The sequence below is a fragment of the Cryptomeria japonica genome, chromosome 3, assembly GCF_030272615.1.
Source record: "Cryptomeria japonica chromosome 3, Sugi_1.0, whole genome shotgun sequence".
In the NCBI taxonomy this organism is placed as follows: Eukaryota; Viridiplantae; Streptophyta; class Pinopsida; order Cupressales; family Cupressaceae; genus Cryptomeria; species Cryptomeria japonica.
In genome coordinates, this window is record NC_081407.1 from 87952694 (window position 1) to 87958693 (window position 6000).

A 6000-nucleotide genomic window follows, 5' to 3' on the forward strand; every position below is an offset into this window, starting at 1 on the left:
AAAATATTTATAAAGTTAAATGTTTCAAACATTTATGGAATTGAATTTTTTTTAATTGTATTATCATTTATTTGAAAATTTGTGTCACGATAGGGTTTAAATGAGATATTTGATTCTTGCGTAATAAAAATATCCATCCAAATTTGTTCTCATTCCTCTCAAAGTGGACTCATTATCTTGCACTTAATAATAATAGGGTAAGGACCATTCAATTATATAACACCAATAACAATAGCAACTTATTATTCTCATATAAGATATAGATAAAAATATGCAAATACTTCTATTATTAATATCAAATACTTTTTTAAACATGATGAAAATGAGCTGGTATATTAAAATCTAGAATACAAATGAATGATAATAATAAACAAATTTTGAATTATTTTTATACTTACTTATTCCAATAATAGTGATGAAATTCCCTCTCTAAGCAATTATTTTTGTCTTGTCTAGCATGCATTCAAACCTAAACAAAAAAAGACACAATCACCAATGTCAAGAGTATGCTATGTTCTATGTTATCGACGTACTACTTCATACAAATAAGGGTCAATGTCAAATTGGTTACTGTAGCATCATAAAATTGCGACCCTTGTAATTTTCGACCACATTAGGGTCTTCACATTGGCAATCGAATCCCCAAGTCTAATCGGAGACCCCAGACTTGCTCAATCCCTGAAAAACTGCACTTTTCCACACTTTGCACTGCTTGAACCTTGCTTTTTGTCCTAGATAAGGGAAAGATATGGGTGTGGTGCCCCTATTCCCTTAGGATAGGGGCGTGAACCCACATCCCTGCCCTAATTTGGGCCCCCTCCACTCTTCCCTTGCATTGGGCCTTTCAACCTTGAAGCGGGAAAACTTTCCCTATGTCAGCCTATGACGAAAAATTAGTCCAATAACCCTTTTTATTTCATGAATTTTTTGGAGGACTATGTGCACTTTCAACATGATCCCAATGACTTTTCCTCAAATTCATAGGGCAACTTCATCTGGACATATTATAACTAGATACAGGTGCACAGCTTCATCCCATTCTTCTATTTTAAGTTATAATCAGTTCTTTGTTGCTTTTGCACTTAGTCTTGAAAACACCTAATTCAAACAACATTTTCCATTTTAAAGAGGTCTTAAGGGGTCATATTATGTACTCAGATATTAAAAGACATCATATGTTGTCCTGAGGGGTTATATTTTGTACTCAAATATTAAAAGGGGTCATATAGTGTCCTAAGGGGTCATATTTTGTCCTAAGGGGTCATATGGTGTCCTAAGGGGTTATATTTTGTACTTAGATATTAAAGACCTAGAATGCGAGAAGATGGATGAATGACTAGTTGGAGTCCTACTAGGTTGGGTCTCACCATCAGGCTGAACAATTCAACACCAAATCAATGCGATCTTCTAAGGGATGCTTTGAATATGTTCAAATCGTACACCATCAGACAGTGATCACCATTCAAGAGAATGCATGAACAATAGATGTGTAACGACTTGAGATTAAGCTCATTCTATGTCAGTGGACCACAAAGGGTGCACTTACAATTAGCAAGCTCGACTAGTGGTTTGGACTAGGCAGATTCCATGAGAGTGCATTCAATAACTTCCTTCATTCAATCTAATTAACCATCATCTAAAATGAAGATTCAACGAGAGACCATGCATATTGCAAAGAAACAACACATTTCACCATAATTTCAATGAAAATGGAGTTCATTTACAATTTATGCAATAATTTCTTGCCTTCTCCTCCTAATCTACTCTAATTGCTATTCTATTCACTATTTTAGCTACTAATTCTTAGCTATTAACCAACTATTAACCCATACAAATGAAGAGCCAAAGCTTTTATATAGGGAGCTATTTACAATTTTATGGCTCTGATTGATTTAGAATCAATGGCTAGGATTACAAGATTGAAACCCTAATTAGGGTTTGTTACAAGAAACTCCCTTAGCTAATGAGAAAATTACATTCAAAACTTGAGAACCAATAGATGTCAAGGGAAGGTGCCTCAAAGTTTGTACCATCATTGGTGAGTTAGGTACATTGAATCTGGACATGCTGAGGTAGATCTATCTGACTGGAGGAACAGTGACTAGGATGTCACCTTGCCTAGTACTTGCTCGTATCTCCTTGATACTCAATTTGGTGATGCTGAGAAGCTAACTTTGATTAACTCTTCTGAAACTATCTGCTTCTTTAGTGTACCTTTGCACTAATTTTGGTTGATCCTCCTTCATCCTTGACGTACCTAATGAATAGCGTACCTCCTTGACTCCCATGTGTTTGATGAGGCCTCCTCCAATCAAGTCACTTCTTCTTCTCTGGTAGCATACTTCACCTTTAAGTGCTTGTAAGATCCTTCTTCTCTATCATCATGTGATTTTTCCATGTGGCAAAATGAAGATCTTGAGGATAGCTTGCAACTCCTTGAACACTTGAAGTCTTCCAACACTTTAGAAGCACCTTGAGTCCTCCTCCATGGATTTGAGGTGTCTTTAATGATGATGGAACTGGAATAGGTCCTCCTTTGTCCTGACATGATCTTCCTTCTAGCTCAACCTTCTTGATCTACAAAGAAAATAAAAGATGATTAAGTATACATAATATATTCATTTTAACATGGTATTTCTTACTTCAAACCATTAATAAGAAGGCATTAAGATCAATTTTCTTTGGACCCTCTCCAAGGATAGGACCTATAAGGAATTTTTCTCTGGACCCTTTCTAAGGAAAAGACCTATCTAGGAAATTTACCTCAGGATCTTCTCTAGGGACAAGACCTATCTAGGAATTTTTACTTAGGACCCTCTCCAAGGACATGACCTGTCTAGGAATTTTTGCTCAAGACACTTTGGAAGGGTTAGGAGAGAAATTTACATTTTACTCAATCTTCCCTCATATAATTTCATCTCTCACCCTTTCCTTATCAAGATCAAGTCATTTTCCTTCAAATTGTTTAGAGATAGGTTTTGCTCAAGGACCTAGGCAGGACATTAGACCTCCTAGGAATTTTGCTCTGGACCCTTTGGAAGGATCGGGAGCGAAATTTGCATTTTAGCTCAAATTTCATCATCTCTTTGCCTCAAATCTCTTCTCAAGTCAAGAATACATCAATCCCCCCTCAACCATGTCTTAGGAACAAAACTTTAATTTGGACAAGGAGGAAATATGTGTTTTTAGGAGAATTCACTCTAGACCCTTTGGAAGGGTCAGGAGCGAAATTCTTCCTAGGCTCAATTTATTGATCCATTCATCCTTTCTTTATCTTTAATTTAACTTACTACACCTCCTTCCATCACTATCAAGTAAATTTGCTATCAAAACAAGGTTCATTTAGTACATTAGTCAAAATAGAGAGTCTTTCTAGGAATTTCACTCTGGACCCTTTGGAAGGGTCAAGAGGGAAATTTGCATTTCTAGGCTCAATTCTCATTCAATTTGCCTTGGACTTGCCCATTCCCCCTTATCCTATCATATTCAATCCAACTTGCTCTCAATTTGGTGTCTACTCAATATTCTTGACAAGAAATTAGGCTATCCTAAGGATTTCACTCTAGACCCTTTGGAAGGGTCAGGAGCGAAATTCATGTTTTAGGCTCAATTCCTGACCTTGCTTCAAATTTTCAAGTGTAGGCTTGGTTGATAGGAATTTATAAGGAAAAAATAGGTGATTATCACATCAATCAATGCCAATCTCAAACCCTCAAAGGAAAAATCCTTGATGATACTCACTCACAAACCTTTATTCACTTCCTTAATTCAAAGACATGGGTCAAAAAGGAAAGAATCCTAGCAAGATATAATGACTTACTCAAACTCAATCAAGACTTATCCTAGAAACAAGATCAAAGCCTAACCTAGAGAAGGATTTCAAAGAGACCCTGACCTGGACCAACTACTGACCCACCTCAACTCAAGTAGACCCTACTATCCTAATGAGCCCCCTGGCGACCCTTCGATGCAAAGACTAATAGCCAGGACCAAGCAACTAAGAAAACTAAACTAACCCTAGAAAGAAAAAATTAGGGGTCCCCATTTGTAATGGGGTGAGGTTTGAATATGTCACAACATCTAGCACCACCTTTAATAAATGTACCTGAACATTTCAAAGATAAAGACTCAAAGCATACTTAGAACCTCGAGAAGATTCAACCCATCTTATCAAGTGACTAGAAAATGTACTCAAAGAGGAAGGAGAATCCTTAACCAGATCAAGACACAGTATTTGATTATCCATGTGTATGCAAGTGTATTCATTCCCCTCGATAAGACAACTATGACCTTTAGGTTCCCCTGTGATCAGCTATGTGGTATATCTGAACTTCATAAGCATCCTAGATAGAGCCTCGGTGCCAGTCAGACGTCTATAGTCCTGATGAGGTTATTGTGGCAATCTCATGAACATTTCTCCATTGCCAGTTGGGCATCCATAGCCTCGATGGAGTTACTCACATGCTCCCATTAGCCAATTTTTATATTTTATTTCATTTTCTTTTTATTTTCTCATTTTTCTCTTTCATAAATGAACTAAACATAGAATCCAAAATCTCGCTAGTGTGTGAGCAAACAACATAGATGCCTTTCTTACAAATGGAGGCTCCCACTAAGGACATCTAAACTAAGCAAACGACCGACTGACAAACTCACTCAAAGTAAACTAAACTAAAGCAAACTAAAAGCCAACAAACTAAACTACCTGAGTCACTAAATAATCATGAGTCAAATGACTCAAGGCAAATTAAGAATAAGGCTCAAAAGACCCCTAACTAAAACACATGAAACAAAACCTACTCTAAAACTATATACAAGACTCCTAGACTTTACACAACTCAAAGAGGCGAAGTATATAACATGTATTTACATGATTTCTCAGGATATGCAATAGGAGCATGACAAAGGTGATGGTTCTCAGCTGAGAAAATTCATTCTTAAATATGAAAAAGCAAGCTCTCACCATGCATCTCTCATATTCAGGCAAGGTTTCATGTAAGATAATCAATTGAGGAAATTCATCGGGACCGTGATCTATCCAGATGCAAGTTGTTTTCCCAAAACCCCCATATTCAAAATCATAATCTTTCAAAACTAGGATTAAGGAAAGAGGCAACCTGGCATATTTCAGGCTCAAATGGAAATGCATTGTTGGAAGCAAGGTCATCAGCTGCTTCAGGAGGTCACCATTGATGATGAAACATTCCATGAGAATTCACAGTATGTTGATCTTGATTTGGAAGCTCTATTTGAAATAATCCTAGTGCCCCTTGGAGTAGCCCAACATTCTTCGTTTTCATAATAAAATCTTGTTCATCCCCATGCATAAACCATACATCTTCATGAAAATTTGTAAGCATATCCTCAAAAACTAAGCACTCCTTGCGTGATTGAGCTTAAAACATCTCCTTTGGTTGATAAAATATAATCTCTAGTGGGATTTCATCTTCAAGCATAGTCTCAAGAGGCCAGATCTGGTGATGAATCACATCACTCACCATAACTTGTTTATCTTGAAAAAATTTTGGCAGTGATTTCATTTGTACTTCCTCTGCCAGATCTTTCAGTGCACCTTCAACTAACATGAGAGTGAGGATGTCTCTGAGAGCCCCCTCAAATTGTTCTGTGTATCTAAGCTCACTTGCTATGATTTGTAGCTCTTCATTCAATATGTCAATTTGATTGTCCTCTTTACGGGTGCTATCTGAAATTTCTTGCAATTCACTCTCAATGATCTTCTTTTGTAGCATGAACAAAAACTCTTCGAGAAATGAGTCATCTTCTTGAAGGGTTGTTGAGCCATTTTATTCTTTTGGTACTTGGTGTAGATAGATATCATTCATTTATTCACATTGATCATTAAGGGAGATTGCATCCTCAAGTTGCAACTGGTTCTTCTCACAATCAGGTGCTAGAGCAGTGTCTTGTTCATAGGTTCTCCTAAATTCAGCTGTGACATGTGCACCCCAGGATTTGTTCACAATAAACTCTTCTTCGGAC

General features: G+C 36.9%; 1 pseudogene; it reads right to left on the minus strand.

The window, feature by feature from the left end:
- Positions 1–5750, minus strand: part of LOC131054583 (probable CCR4-associated factor 1 homolog 7) — a 41219-nt pseudogene extending 35469 nt beyond the window's left edge.
- Positions 5751–6000: the final 250 nt, after the last annotated feature.